The 16812-nt window shown below is 38.9% G+C and overlaps 1 protein-coding gene across 4 annotated transcripts in view; it reads left to right on the top strand.

Annotated features, from left to right (window-relative positions):
- Positions 1 to 16812, top strand: part of ENOX1 (ecto-NOX disulfide-thiol exchanger 1) — a 497438-nt gene that overhangs the window by 42783 nt on the left and 437843 nt on the right. For 3 of the 4 annotated variants that reach the window (XM_089511006.1, XM_089511011.1, XM_089511009.1), the window contains exon 2: positions 2689 to 2760. The gene's annotated coding sequence lies outside the window, so the exon portion shown is untranslated. The remainder of the gene's footprint in view (positions 1 to 2688; positions 2761 to 16812) is intronic. The other variant, XM_089511008.1, reaches the window with a different exon arrangement.

Raw genomic sequence — 16812 nt, forward strand, 5'->3', positions numbered from 1 at the left:
ACTAGAGACCCAACAGCAAGAGCAGTGTTGGATTTCACTAGAAGGAACACCAATGACACCATGAAATTAGTAAGTCAAGGAGGATTAGTACCTGGTCAGATATCCTACAGCAACTAAACTCAGGGGAAAAAGTAGTCAGACCCAATAAGGAAGTGATAAATACACGTAATAATTCTTAACAACAAAAAACAGTGAGTAAACAATATAGCAATAGGTTGAGCTTCCCTTATCTTGAATTCCAGAACCCAAAATTGTCTACATGGGTGGCTGAGATAGTGATACCTTTTGGATGGTTCAGTGTAGACAAAGTTTGTTTCATGCATCAAATTACTAAAAATGTGTATAAAATTATCTTTAGGCTGTTTATAAGGTTTATATAAAACATAAACAAATTTCATGTTTAGACTTGGATCCCATCTTTAAGATATCTCATTATGAATATGAAAATAATCCAAAATCCAAAAAAATTTAAATAAATCTGAAATCCAAAATACTTCTGGTTTCAAACATTTTGGGTATGGGAGACTCAACCTGTAATGTACTTGTAATAAACAATTAACAATTACATAGTGAAACGGAATATAATATATACAATAATGCAAAGGCAGCAGATAATTAACATGAAGTAAATATAAAGTAAATTAAGGGATTAACACCCACAAATATCATCAGAACCTATTGCCTATTAGTTTTGAAGCCACATATCGGTTAGCAATTGTGCTGAAAAAGTTGGATAAGCTTTACTGCAAGGTTGTACTTGTAATAAGCTTATAAATTGCAAAATCAATATTTAACAAGTCTTCTGTTCTTTAACAATAGGAATGAGAAGTTGAACAACTATCTGTAGACAGATATGAAAAACTGAACATGTTTCACTGGTGAGCTATGATCATAACAAACTTTGTTGATGAGCTCTAGTATCAATTAATAGTAATATATGACTACTTCAGAAATGATGAAGTCGTTTTGAAAAAATCTTCATCAGTAACAAGGAACAAATAATGTTTTCCAATTGCTACTCATAATATTTTCTAGACTCTAAGAAGCTAGTTCATGCAAAAATTACAAGAATGAACAAATTGTGGTACCAACAAGGTATAAGAAGCAACTAAAAAATTAACAAAGGTATAATGCACTTACCCCTTACAAATGAAACTACCAGCTAAGCTAACAAGTCGCATACTCAACTTTGAAGGTTACCCATATTTGTACAAGTTTGTTGCTGTGTGCCTTCAAGTTATTTCTGACTTAGGGCTACCCTATCACGGGTTTTCTTGGCAAGATTTGTTCAGAGGGGGTTTGCCTTTGCTTTCCTCTGAGGCTGAGAGTGTGTGACATGCTCAAGGTCAAGCAGTGGGCTTATGTTCTCCTGCAGGGATTTGAACTCTTTCAATGGTTACCATTAACTGGTGGTACGATAACAGAGCTGCCTAGTTGGTAGAAAACTAATAGAAGACACAAATCAAATAACAAAACAGGAGTAAGATAAGGAATATTCCTCCTGGAAAATTAGCACAGCATAAACATATCAAACCCATACTAATTAATTGCATATTACAAATACATTAGTTACATTGTTTACTCATTGGCTTTGGTTGTTAAGAATTCTCTTATTTTGTGTACTGTGTTTATCACTTCCTTATAGGAAGTGATAATAGGAATAGGAAAACCTGGCCATAAATTGAGCTCACCCATGTTTGCGTCTTCTGCAGCCCCTTTGCCCAGTCTGACAAGTTGTTGATTTTAAGGATAATTTTATTTTATGGATTGTTTAAGGTATTATTTTAATTGTCATAGGTTTAATTGTCATTTTAAGGGAAGGGGGAGATTTGGCTATTACATAGTGTATTGTTGGAATTTTAAATTGTAAGCTGCTCTGGTTGTCTTTGTAACAGAGAAGTGGGACACAAATAAATCATCATCATCATCTTCTTCTTCTTCTTCTTCTTCTTCTTCTTCTTCTTCTTCTTATTCTTATTCTTATTAACTATTCTCCCCCTTCCCCCACGTTTAGTTGGTCTTTTGTATCTTTTTGAGAACCTCCTGAAGGTTTTTGGTTTGTTTGTTTTTTTGTATTTGCAGGTAGCCAATAGGCCATTCTACCTAGGTATTTAAATACTGGATGGTCACCCAGGCACTTGTTCTGGTTGCCCTCATTTTCTCACCATTTGTGAAACAAAGCAAATAGAATCAAGGATTGGTGTTTCATTTCTGAATGCACACAGTGAGGCAATAGTGGCTGCCAATTTGTATAGTTTGGTTATGTGGCTCTTATGCTGCACTGATTGTTGTTATTGTTGTGTGCCTTTAAGTAATTTTTGATTTAGGATTACCCTAAGCAAGCTTTATTCAGAGTAGGTTTGCCATTTCCTTCCCCTGTGGCTGAGAGCATGTGGTTGCCCAACATCACCCAGCTGGTTTCATGGCCAAGCAGGGAATTGAAACCTGGTCTCCAGAGTCAGTCTAACACTCAAACCACTACACCACTCTAGTTTTCTGATTTCCTTCTGAAATCTCTTAGCCAGGAGAAAATTGGCAAACAAAGCAGCACTGTCTGACATAGTGATGACCAGTCCTAGTTCTTTCATTCATCCCTGACTTGTGGGCTTTCCAGAGGCCCACTATTGTAAATGGGTGTTGTCCCAAATGATGTTTCTTTGTCTGATGCAGGAAAATCTTCTTTTGCAGCTTTCTGTCCAGAAACCAAAAGTGTGTCTACCAGCTGGGTCCTTGTCCGGAAGGAATTACTACTTGCTGTAGGTAAGAAAAGGTAACAGTGTGTTGTCAGGCTACGTATATATTAATGCTTGCTTGTCATCTGCCATGTACAATGTCTTGTATGTAAAAGTGTCTTATTGGTCTGCTGTGTACACCTATGAACAGCTTTCCTGGTGGTATAACTGTTCAATATGTGAAATCATACCATGTGATAATATTTGAAAGAAAAGATTGGCATATCTCTTGTCCTTGAAAGATGCACACCATGGCATTTGGGTAGTACTGCATTCACAGGAACAGTGGGCTCAGTGCTGACATGGAGATGGTGGAGGGGGGGACTGTAGTGGCATTTGGTAAGAATCAAGTTTTCTTTCAAGTAAGTTGGGTAAACAACACCACTTTCATTTTTTCCTCTTGAAAAAGCTATGATCTTATCTCTGTAATTGAAAATAATCTTCTAAAGGCACTTTTTAACTGGAGTTACACAATCGTGTTTTAAATCAGCTGTTATCTTCCACTGAATTTCACCGTAAATGTTACTGCCTGCACTCGGATGGCATGGTCTTGTATAACAAGCTAGGCTCAGCAAGTGAAACGGGAGAAATCCTTGCTCTAGTTGTAGTGGCTTTTAGCAATGCTGGTGTGAGATAAAAAGTTTTCTTTGGCTGTTGTTGCTCTTATGCATTGAATTTATGTGAGTCGTCTGAATTCCTGGTTTCTTGCCAAACAGAAACTTATTGAACTCCTTAATTTGATCTCATTTCAATTTGTTTAGCAAGACTTTAGTTAGGAAGGCAATTTTGAGTTCTAGAATATTTAAAAACCCTCTTGATACATGTGACTTTGATCATAACATGTGAATGTATTTACATAGAAAATAGATATTAAAATAGAGCTAAATAGAAAGTTCTGCAGTTTCAGTTTTCATCCCATAAATTGTGAAGTTGGAGAGGGAAAATCCTCTCATCACTTGATCTTACTCATGGTGTGGCTATTTTATCATTGTCTTACACTGTCTACAGCAGTCATTTCCCTACTATTCCAATTGTATTTGGGGATTATGTATTGGAAACAACAGCTTCATAATAAAGACATAGTGAAGTGGAGATGTTACTAAAAACACATCAGCTCAATAGAATGGGCGGTAATGATTGCTGTACTACTTATGGGGCGCTCCTAGGTAATTAGAGATTGTTCTATAAATCTAATAGTTTCTTATAAATATTGCCAGAAGAGAAGGATTTTCTTATAAAATGTATTTCACAGTATGTTCATGATTAACATGGTGATCCAGAACACTTTAAAAACAACAGTGACACTTGCTGAAATGTAAAACACATAATACAATAAATTCAAAGACATAGCCATGTTTGTCTAGAAAATCAGTTTGCAAAGGGATCTTGCAGCACCTTTGAGACTAACTGAAGGACCAACTGTACAGTACAACTCTGGGACTGGTGCTGAGGCAGAACAATTCCAGTGTGAAAACTAGCTAAAACCAATCACTTTTTGTTTTGGTGTTGCCTGTACAGAGGCTGATCTTAAGGTGGATACAACCTTTCCATAAAGATTAGTGGAGAACTTGGGGCAAAACCTGTGTGGCACACTCTCTGCAGTTAACCTCCACTGTAGGAGTTACTGTTTAGGGGCTGATTAAAGATGAAAATCCTCGCCTAATTACACAGTCCCTTTCATTTCATGAGGTGTGCCATTACTTGATTTTCTGAGTTCGTATGTCAAAGTATATATAGCGAGGGTTGCAGTTCTATACCTGTTTATTAGAGTTGTCCCTGCCTGTAGCAATGTCAAAAGTGATTTGCTAAAAAGAATACACAGGAAAGAAATGAAGTAGCCTGGCTGCAGTTCAGTGTTATTTTTTTTTGAAAGATCAGTGTGTTAATTTGGGAGGTGGTTAAAATGATGAGCAAATATTAAGCATGCCCTTTTCATCTCCACTGCAAGTTGCATTTCCTTAAGCAAGACAGATGGGAGAATTATCCCAGATGTTACTTTTGATCTTTCTCTGCAAAAGAAATAATAGTATCTGGGTTCAGTGTATTTATGAAAATGTCAGTTTCCTCTTTTAAGAGCAGGCTTGCACAACTTATGAGACAAAGCTCAAAATGTAGCCCAGCAGCCATGTGTTTTGGCTTTCCAGAAGGTCAGTAGCCTCCTTGTTCTTCTAGTTCCGACCAAGCATCGGAAACTGGAGGGCTTATCAAGCCTCAGGCGAATTGCCACACATGGCTGGAATGTTTAAGGCCTTCAGGAGAACGGAGAGATGATAGTCAAGAAGGTGGCCAACAGGAGACAGTCAGGGAGAGAGGGCCTTTGCTATTGCTGGTGATGTTCATGGTGGTGATGATTTTAGAAGAGAAGAAAGCCCTTCTGCTGCTACACAGATAAATCCAATTGAAAACCTAAAACTGTCTCCTCAAGAATATTATCAAAATAGTATCTGTTCTCCCAATTTTGAACTCAAAGCCTCCAAGCTGGGAACTTCCACTTCAGCACTATAGGAAATGTGTGGAGAAAACTGGGAGCTTTCTCTTTCAGTTTCCTGAAGCAAAATCTTTCCCCTGCAAACTAGATCAGAACCTCCAGTTTCATTACTCCAAGCCCAATAATGTCTGGCCAGGAAGGTACAGTTCAGGTGTTGCTCAGAGCTGCTGCATCTTCATGCACTAGGGTAAACAGACTTTCCTTGTGCGAATTGTGGGGTATTTTCTCATCCCAATAACAATTTCCACTGTTTTGTGGGTGTACCAAATACTCAGTGTTCAAAGTAGTGCTTATCAAGAATGTTCCACCCAGATGCTGAGAGCTAGAAACGCCAAGCATAGAAGTAAAATAAATCCAGATAAACCAAAGTAAATACTAATTAACCCCACATAATTCCAGTGTTCCTACAATGGAAGAAATTTTCAATTCCATTTTTTTCCTAAATAGGACCAAACTACTGACAACCAAGTGCATCACGTCTGCTTCCCTGCAACATTCTTAATCATAAATGGATATAGAACATTTAGTATGTTCCCTTGATTGGGAGACAAAAAGTACTCCAACTAACGAAATCAGTAGATTTGCTGGTACTTTGTTTTGTCCCATTAATCCAGCCTCCTCTCTCCTTTATAGTGTGTGTGTGTGAGAGAGAGAATCTTGTGCATACTTCATTGTACATTCTGCCTCTGGAAGCCATACTTTCTCACTGTAGTGAGTTTAAGGTTACTTGTGGCTGGATCACATCTTCTTTAGGTTTACACATCAATTTCCTAATCATAATTTTTGGGCCTCTGTGTATGCATGTGTGTATGCCTTCAAGACAACTGCTAACTTATAGCTACCCCATGAATTTCATAGGGTTTCGTTAGGCAAGGAAAACTTGGAGGTGAGTTTGCTGGTTTCTTCCTTTGAAATATATCCTACAGCACCTGGCATTCATTGGCAGTCTCACAAGTACTAACAAGAGCTAGCCATGCTTAGCTTCCAAGAGCAGATGGGACCTGGTGCCTTCACAGTGTTATATAGTATTAAATGAGTTTGTCCCTAAGTATACTCATATGTGTCTTCAGATACTTGTTTGTCACATGGTTTAGGTACAATTGTGCTTTACTCTTTGTGTTTTATGTGAAACATCATGATGCATGCACCACAACTATGTTGTATGGAGAGCCCCTATGCAGCAAGATATTACTGGTACCCTTTCTTCTTAGATGTGTTCTTCCCTGCTCAGTTCTTCCTGTTACTCTTGGCTTTGCTTGTTTGTACAGAGCACTTTTACTAGCTGGGAAGAGGTCTCAGAGCAGCTGACAGTTTAATTAGAAAACAAGACTGTCTGGTGCCCTCACAACACAACACACAAAAGAAAAATGGATGGGTAGGGAGAATGACTTTTTTGTCCTACTCACACACACACACACACACCTTTGCTGCTTTGAACCCTGTTCTCCTTGATTAATTTTGAGATCTTAAGCATTTTTTACCACCTGACACCCTGGCAATAATTACTTGGCTACATCATGTAGTATGCTTGCTTACAGATAAAAGGGCCATTGCTCAGTGGCTAAGGATATATTTGAATTCAGAAGGTCCCAGGTTCAGAACCTGGCATCTTAATTTAAAAAGGATTTAAGCAATTACTGAATTCAAGTCAGGTAAGCAATTTTTCCATTTAGGGAATGCAAAATAATTTGCCAGGAATGGAGTGACATGCCCAGTATGTTAGTAATTCATAAATGGCATTTAAGTTGTATATGTTTCCCTCAAAGCCTCCCTGATAGCATTGAGTAATTCAGCACAATGGATGGTGATTTCATGATGGAGTATGGGTTCAAGGTTAGTATTGGACTCATTTTATTATTCTTCCTGAAACCTATTTTGGCAGGAGTTGATTTCTTAATTTATGAAAAGCATGGATGTCTTCTAATTTAATAATAGAAAAGAGTTGAAGGCTTTAGCATTATTGATGTAAACTTTGTTCCAGGCATAATTAAATGTGGCTGTCTTGCCCTCTATGCAGCTCTGAAGTAGCTGGAAATGCTATGTCAGCTTCCATCATTTCAGGGGATGACTGAAGTCATAACTGAAAATCTAAAAGAGGTAAATTTAAACTCTGCCTATCATAGTCATCATTTTTGTCCCTTTTTGGAAATAAATCCAATTACAGTTGGCCCTTCTAATACACAGATTTTTAATACACGGATTCAAGCATCCATGGTTTGAAAATGTTCCAAAAAAGTATATCAAACCTTGATTTTCCATTTTTTATAAGGGACACCATTTTGCTACATACACGGATTTTGTTATCCATGGGGGATCTTGGAACCAAACCCCAGCGTATAACAAGGATTTACTTTATACGGCTATGATATTTCAACAGGCACATCAGTCTGTTAAAATATTTAATGTTTTTTAGAGCAACAATATAAATATGATCCAGGTTGCCATGTTTAAAACAGGGCTGTAGTTTGCCTCCGCCATACATGGCATGCAAAAGGTCCAAGATTCAATCTGGGAAAACTCATTTGTGAAATCTCAGAGACCTGGAGTCAGTCAGCATAAACAGTACCAGGCCAGAGGGACCAGTGGTCTGTTTCTGCAGAAGGCAGTTTCCTATATTCTTACCATGTGTGCCTTCTGTAGAAACATCACTTTTTCAGTTGAAACCTAAAAAGTGCTAATGCTTATGCCAAAAATTTCTACTCCTCTTTTGCATGTATACTGAAAAATCCATCCTTCTGTCATAGTCATTTCCAACACTTGAACTGACACCAGCCTAGATCTGTTTGATTATTCCCATTTCCTCTTTACTGGCTAATGAATTTGCCTTATGTAAACATCTGGAGATAATGGAGAAAAGGTGAAGCTCTGCCAGCTGGATTAGAGAATCACTAGTATTCCTGGCATTAGGGGAACTAGACTAGTGGCTTGGCTCAGGCTAGTGGCCCAAATTCTACTTTGAAAGTTGTACCCAGAATTACAGCAGTAGACAGATTGCTATTTCATATTTAAATTTTGAGAAGCCTATTAATAATTAAAACAAGTGAAATAGCTGATAAATTTGTAGAAGTGGCCTTGGCTTGACTGAACAGCTTGGCTCTTGGAAAGTGTATGCTGATGTGCAAAGCTCTTGAGAAGAACTAATATGTCTGATTTGACTTCTGTTTCATAATTTACTTCTACTTGCTAGTGACTGTAAACAAACAGAAATTGCACACAATGCAGCATATACCTGGCCTGAGAAAATGGAGCTTTGTTGGTGTCATGTGCCTGTTAGTTGACTCTGACTGCTGGGAGTTTATCGTACTGGCCCTGAAACGGGCCCAGTGCGTTCTAAACGTGCGCGCGCATGGGTGTGCACAGAACAGGATGGGGCCAAGAACTCCATTTTATCACATGCTGGAATGCCAGCTTTGCCGCCGGGCATTCCAGTTGCGTCCCCGTTCCGTCCCAGTGGGCACCATTTCTGAGAACAAAGCGTTCTCAGAAATGGCGCCCTCTGGGACGGAACGGGGATGCAACTGGAACGCCTGGCGGCAAAGGCGCCATTCCAGTGTTCGATAAAATGGGGTTCTTGGCCCCATCCCGTTCTGTGCGTGTCCGCACGTTTAGAACGCACTGGGCCTGTTTGAGGGCCAGTACGATAAACTCCATGGTGTTCTTATAATTTAGTTTGTTTGGCAAAACTGATTTAGTGGAGATTTGCCACTGCCTTCCTCTTCAACTGAGAGAGTATGTGTTGCCCAGTGGGATTCTATGGCTGAGTGGAGATTCGAACTCTGATCCCCCACAGTTCTAGTCTAGCACTCAGGCTACTACAACACACTACCCACATACACTTGCTTCAGCTGTCACTTCCAGCATAAGGAATCACTTTCACTACTTGCTTGACTGTAATTCACAGGATTCTTTCATTCACGCAATGCAAAATTCTTTAAAGACAAATAATGTCATAGGACTTGTAGCCTGTGAAGTTGACAGTTAAGCTGGTGTCCTTTCTAGGGGCTGCTTTTAATATTTGTTGTCTTACCTTTTTTGATTCTTGCAGAAAAGGTTTTGATTTCTCAATAGTTTTACATATATACTAACATGGACTGCTAAAAAGACAAATGGCTGGGTCCTAGAGCAAATCAAGCCTGAACTCTCCTTAGAAGCAAACTGAGGTTGTCATACCGTCAAACTAAACTGAAGTTGTCATACTTTAGCCATATCATGAGAAGAAAGACTCACTAGAAAATATGGTAATGCTTGGTAAAGTGGAGGGCAATAGGGAAAGAGGAACACCACATTCCAGATGGATAGACTCAGTCAGAGAAGCCAGTCATCAGTCTGCAAGACCAGAACAGGGTGGTTGAGAATAGGGTGACTTGGAGGTCTCTCATTCATAGGATTACGATAGGCTGGAGTCAACTTGAAGGCAATTAACAACAAAAAGACTTCCTGTGCATTTTTGCTCTTAGTCATATGTTGACTTTTATCAATATTTGGGTAGTTAGAATATGATATTGACAGCTGTGAGTAGGAGTCCTTGCACACAACTGTAGCTGAATCAGCAGGTGGACTCAGCCAGCATACCAGCAGGTGAACTCAGAAGCAGCAGAAGCTGTTGATCGTTGAGAACATGAAATGGGAGAGGATTGATGGATGGAATATCAGAGAATGAACTGTGGTTGGAGAAAGCAGGTAATGGCTAGTTTGGACATAGGTTTTGGTGTACTCATGGATTCAGCCCGCAGCCTGGAGGCCTAATCAGTGGCCAGGAGTGTATTTGCTCAGTTAAACCTGTGCCTCCTTCACTACTTCCTTGAGATGCCACATCTGGCCACAGTGTTACACGATTTACATTCCACTTGGATTGCTGTAATTGGATTAGTATATGGGGCCGACCAGGGCTGGGTACAGGGAATGCCCCTCACCGTCTTGCTGAAACAGTTTTACTGGCTACCAGTTCATTTTGGGGTCTTGTTCCGCGTTCAAAGTTATGATCTATAATGCCCTATACAACTCGAGTCCAGACTATCTCAAATGCCTTATCTCTTGATATGAGCTTACTTGAATTTTAAGATCCTCAGAGGAGGGTTTTGTCTCTGTCCCATCACCATTACAGATACATTTGGTGAGGACACAGAAGAGAAGCTGCCAGGCTAAAATTCCCTCCCATGGGATGCTAGGCTGGCCTGCTTTCTACTCTCCTTTTGGTGGCAGAAAAAGCCTGTTTTATTCAAACAGGCTTTTGACTGTTAACTGTCGATAGCAAAAGGTCTTTTATTATTATAACTGTTTATTATAACTTAATTGTGATAACTGTTTTAAATGTTTTATATATTATTTGTTTAAGTGTTGTTAACATTGATATTACCCATTGTTTTAACTGTATTTTAGCATAATATGAGCTGCCTTGTGTGCCATATTAGAAGAAAGACAGAGCGGATACGAGATATTTTGCTGCCTGAGATGAAGTGGCAGATTGCACCTTTCTCCCCCAAATAAAGTCACTAGTAACCAGGGATAACCAAATTATTTTGACACCTCTCAAACAGCTCTCAGTTTCTCAGTCAACATATATATATGATTACAGAGAATGAATAATTTGTTGTCTTTTTATGATACTCTCTGTGTTGGCTGCTTCGCTCTAAAGGTCCAGTCCTGAGCAATGAACATAAGCCTTTATAAAGGTCTGATATAAAACCATCTTTTTTTTGTGCTGAAAATGGTGCTCTTTTTATGAAATTGTGCTTAACTATATTTGTATAGGGGGCTAATGCAGGGGCCTAAATCCAGTTACTAGTCCCACCTGGACCAGACTCATTGAATTAATGGAATTTAGATAGCAGTTGAATTGCCTTCAGCAATTGAGTTGGTGGGCCTGCTTTATTTGGAACCAACAATTGCATTCAGGCCAATATATAACAGTTTAGAGCAGCAACATATTTTGATTATGATGAGGGTGATGATAATAATATAAAGAAAACAATAAAATTTTAACATTGAAGTAATTCATGTGGAATACTGTGATTAAAATGCTCATTGTGGTATAATAATGAGTGAAATTAATTATTTTGGCAGCAGAGCTCTAGAGAGAAGTGTGGAGACTGAAACTGAAAGCTCATAGTGCAGTTCTGCATACGCCTATTGAAAAATATGCCCCACTGAGTTCCCTGGACATGGACATGCTCTAGAGTAAGTAAAAGCGCAGGAGGCTGTAATATTCAGTGGGAAATATGTCACTGTTAGCCACTGTTGGTTCTTATTTAGGGGAAGTTTGGATGCTACATGCTGCAGAAGCGCCGAAAAGTTGTGGTAGTGGTGGACAGGGCAACCTTTTTCTGGTGCAAAAAGGAGGGGCATTCAATATTTTTGGGGGGGGAGATTAACAACAGAGAAAGGGTTGGGGAGACAGGAAAAGAGGGGGAAAGGGAGAATGCAAAATGTAATCATCAACCATTGTAATGGTTATGTGTGCTGTACCTGTCAACAAGCCTTTCTTCTCTTAAACCTTATCCTAACCAGAACAACTTAATTGCCACTAGATCTAAAGCTGGAGCTGAATCAAAAGATGTATAGTTTGATTTGAAAACCTGGTTCCTGTGTAATAACTTTGTTTTTCAAAGTTAGAGAGCTGGATATGTTTAGCCTGGAGAAGAGAAGACCTGATGGGTGACATGATAACCAGTTGAAGGAATGCCATATTGTGGATGAAGCAAGCCTGTCTTCTAGTGCTGCAGAGACTACAGCAGCAAGCAATGGATTCAAGTAACAAGAAAAGAGATTCCACTTATAACTTTTGGGGTCTTTTAACAGTGGTTGAATGGGCATCTTTCAGGATTGCTTTAGTTGTGCATTCCTGTCTGGCAAGGGTTGGAGTAGATGGTTGTTGTGGTCCCTTCCAATTCTAAGAATCTGTGATTCTATGAACCATTTCTTGAACATTTTTGTTTAGTTTTTTATTTCATTATGTTATCTTATTTCTGTGCTCCATTGTTTAATGTATAATCATTATTTCCTAATTACTTATTATTTGTTTTATTTCCTGCTTTATTTTCTACAGCACTGATTCCCCCCCCCCACTAAAGCATTTTAAGTGTTATTAATGTGTTTGATTTTTTTCACTTATCTATTATGTCCATTCCTTCAGCATCCTTATCTGTTTATATAGTCCCTAATGCCAAATCAGTTTCAAGGTGTAATAATCAATTAGCTCCAAAATTAATTAATCAAATAATCAATTTGCTGGCTTCAGCTGACTTTTGTGCTCATAGGTTATTAATTCCTTTAATCCCTTAGCCCAAGATCAGTCTCCTTCAAAACAACTCAAGATCTGTTTCAGTCTAAAACATTTACTCAGTAGTTCTGGGAGCATCACTCAGTTCCTCAGGCTCCAATCTGAGGCATGTTTAATCAGACAAGCCCCACTGTGTTTAATGAGGCTTACTCCTGGGCAAGTGTGCATAGGATTGAAGCCATCATTTATTAAGTGTTCAGCTCATTAACTAGATTATCCAGTAGTCAAACAATCAGTTTACCAGCTCCTTTGTTTATAAATCCCATGTCAGTTTTACTTGAAAAGATACTAATTCATTAATTGAAGGTCTATTCTACGGTGCAAGCTTGCAGAAATGTTCTTCACTGCTTCAGATGTGGAGGGTTCCTGATGAGGACTCCAGCCTGAATCTGTTCATCTCAAATAGAGCAGAATCAAAGGAATTAATAGAAATGTTGACTAATCATATTTATATTGATTAAATAGAACTGCTGTAGCTGGAGTGTAGACCTGTTAGCTAAGCATCAAGTCAAAGACACTTCAGATATGTCCCAATACAGGACCCAGTGTAGTAGCTAGGTGCAAATGTAAGGCATTTTTAAAGCTTCTCTTAAGTAGGATTCATGCATTGCTATGGATCCCTTCTTGCTCTGTCTCCCTGCTTAGAATGAGGTGACAACAGACATAGCAACAGCTGTGCAGGCTAGTTGCCCAGGAAACTCCTACTTTCACCTGCTTCCGTCTTAATGAAATTATTTCTAAAAGGTGCTGGCAGAATGCTCAGAACTGTTTGTTTCAGACCATTTAGGTCAAACTAGTAGACAGCATGCATGGAGGTATTGATTTTTGATGAGTGACAGCTACTTTGTTCGATGAAATGGACCAGCTGTACATGCTGACTTGCAGGGCATCCAGTTTTCCCTTTCAAGACATTACCTAATAGCTGTCCACATACATCTTGCTGTTGTGAATATTTTAACACTTACATGGATCATTAGTGGATCTGTATTTTAGAAGTCAACACACATTAGTGCTGCAATGAAGTGAATACAGAAATATTCTAAATGTTTAAATGTAAATTTTACAGTAAAACGGGTGAGGGGAAAGCTATTTTTCATGGATTAGAGATGGCTTTGTCTCCCTCAAAGCTGACATACCAGCAATTGTGTGTCTGATTCTTTGCTGCTTCAAAGCTCTGGATCAACAGCCTGGCCTCAAAGGTCACCAGTAAGAATGTGTTCAACCTGACAGAAAAAGGAAAATGATTTTAAAAATAGATTTCTCTGAGATGGACAAAGCAGCCCCACTAATGACAGTGATCCCTGCTCCTGTATTTTATTGGGTAGCTGAATTTGAAGAAACAGAGATGCCTTTGTCAAGGGAGACATTTGCTGTAGAGAATGTTTTCTGGATCCTGCTCAAGCATTTAGCAACAACTGCAACTTCTCTGCATGTGTGCTCATGTGTGCACACAAGCACCATTTTTTTTTTAAAGAAAAGCCTTTGGGATACTAGCTTTGGGAACTTAGTACATAATGTTACTGCTGCATTTGCCCATTCTACTGTTTTCATTTTCTGTGAAGAGTAAAAACCTGCATTGAACTAACAGGTATTGATGAAATAGGAGATGGGACAGCATCCTTGAATATTTGAAAGGTATTCTAGAACCAAGACATGAAAATTGCAAAGAAGCACATTTTGGCCAAGGCTTAGGAGAAAAGCCCTCATGTTCTGAGTTGTTTGACAGTGTAACAGAATGCCTGAGAAGGATTATTTGAGCAGATATATATATATTTATATCCTGCTCTTCCCCGCCAATAATTAGGACTCCAAGCAGCTCACAATTTAAAAGAACAACACACTTGTATTGGATGGCCATCTGTCATGAATATTATAGCTGCATTCTGCCTCACAGTTCCTGTATCAAGCAGGGGGATGTTGATGATTTCCAAACTTCTTCCCAGTGCCATGATTCTACATGCAGATCTGTAGAACTCTTCAAAGGCTTAGTAGAACAAAATGGTCAGTGTATGCTTAAAAATTTAAACATGACAAGCACTTTTGGCTATTGTAATTAAACCACATCCTAATTAAGCGAACAAAAAGTATATGCTGAGCATGCAAAATTTTGAAAGGATACAGATATCCAATTATTTTTTAGCCTGTTATATGCTACCCCCTTTTCTCAAAAAGCTCAGGATGATGTAATTGGAAATCATCCCAATTTTATCCTTATATCAACCCCGTGTGGTAACTAGGCTTACGTTCGAAATCTCTCATGAACATCATGACAAATGAGATTTCTGATGTAAAGTATTTAAAACATTAGGAATTTAGAGAACATTGGGGCTAGGAAACAACATATTTCTGTATTTATTTTACTTCTATATAACAAGAAACACATGGCCCCCTGCAGTATCCACCATTCTCGTAGTACAGTGGTACCCCGGGATACGAAAGCACCGCCTTACGAAATTCCCGGGATACGAAAAAATCCCAAAGAAAAAAACTGTTCCGGGTTACGGTTTTTTTTTCGGCTTACGAAAAAATTTTTTGGTGCTTTTCGGCGCTATTTCGCACGAAATCGCGGCTTTTAGCGCTAGCGCCTATGGCATTTCGGCTTGCGAAGGCTTTTCGGGTTACGAACGGCGCCGCGGAACGGATTAAATTCGTAACCCGGGGTACCACTGTAATGCCTTAAAGGTCAGACTGGGTACCTAGCTGCTGAACTTTATGATTCAGAGCAGATATGACCTATCCATGATCTACATCTGATTGTTCAATCCCAGCTTTACCAACTCTGTATCTTCCAGACTACAACACCCATCATCTTTAGTCAGGATGGTGAACAGAGGTGGCAGTAAATGTTAAATATACCTGCTGGATGCCATGTTGGGGAGGGTTGCTTTATCTGTGACCCCACACAGGTGTCTGGAGCTTCTAGAGAGAAGATTGTTGATTGTGAGACATCTGTATATTTTAAGATTTAATTCTTTGAATCCAGAGGTAGGGAAATATCAAGATCCTACCAATGACATGCTGTACCATTCAAAACGCAGTTCAGTATATTACTTAAACAGAGACCTTTTATAGTTTAAAGCCATTGCCATTCCTTTAGGTTTTTTTCTTTAAAGGTAAATTTGCAGTAGGGAATAACAGGCTTTAATAATATATGGTGCTGTATTTTAACAGCTGTGTTGTATAACTATTAAATTATAGCATAGGTCATTAAACTTCTTTAATTATAGTAAAAAAAAATTCTGGAGGGTGACTTTCCCCCTCCCTCCTATCCTCCAGGGAAGTACTGTACGATTTAATTCCAATAAAGGTTTACCGTTGTCATTGGAAAGTTAAATTATTAAAGGACTCAGCTGTCCTTTTTGTGGAATCCTTGGAGAAGGGGGGTGTTGTTTGTTTTACAAGAAAATGAAGGAGGGGATTTGCAACGAATGATGGTGCTTACAGAGGATATGAATAAGGTAAATGTAAAACTGCAAATACTAGTGAGCAGGACTTAAACAATCTACAAGTTTCTTTTACAGTCTTCTAAAATTAAAATTAATTAATTTCTTAATTAAAAAACATCATTTAACTGAAGGATCAGCACAATGGAAAAACACATGCCAGGAAACACCTACAGTAGACCTTTGTTATACAGTACGCTGGAGCTTGGTTTCAAGATCCCCTGTGGATAACAAAATCCATGGATGCTCAAGTCCCATTAAATACAATGACATAGTGTCCCTTATAAAAAATGGAGAATCAATATTTGATTTTTTAAAATAATAATAAATTTTTATTTGTATTTTCCCGCCTCTCCCAGGTGGATTGAGGTGGGATTACAACCCAATACAATATACAAATACAAATCACAACAATAAAAACAGCAATATAGTACAGTAGAATATAAAAATAAATAACAATTAAAACGATACTATCAAAGTGATAGAGGAGAGAGATGTTTCAATCTAGGTCAAAGAAGTAGAAGAATATGTCTTATAAGAGATCAGGTGGATAAACTTATCAGAAGAGATCCGTCTTAACTGCCCTCTTAAAGGCCTCCAAGGAGGTAGTGAGACGGATCTCTTCCGGAGACTGTTCCAGAGTTTTGGAGCAGCTGCAGTAAAGGCTTTCTGGGAAGTGGAAGTTAGTCTGGTTGTGTGTGATTCCAACAAATTCTTCCTCGATGTTGTAAGTGTGCAGGGCGGATTATGTAGGGAGAGGCGTTTCCACAAGTAACTCGGGCCCAAGCCCTCCCTCCAGTCCATCTGCCTTGGTCCAGGCCTCAGAGGGAGAGAAGAGCTGCTGGACCTGATCCCCTCCCTCCCTCACCA

This window comes from Sceloporus occidentalis, unplaced genomic scaffold (genome assembly GCF_023333645.1).
Source record: "Sceloporus occidentalis isolate IW3139 unplaced genomic scaffold, rSceOcc1.0.p SCAF_2, whole genome shotgun sequence".
Taxonomy (NCBI): Eukaryota; Metazoa; Chordata; class Lepidosauria; order Squamata; family Phrynosomatidae; genus Sceloporus; species Sceloporus occidentalis.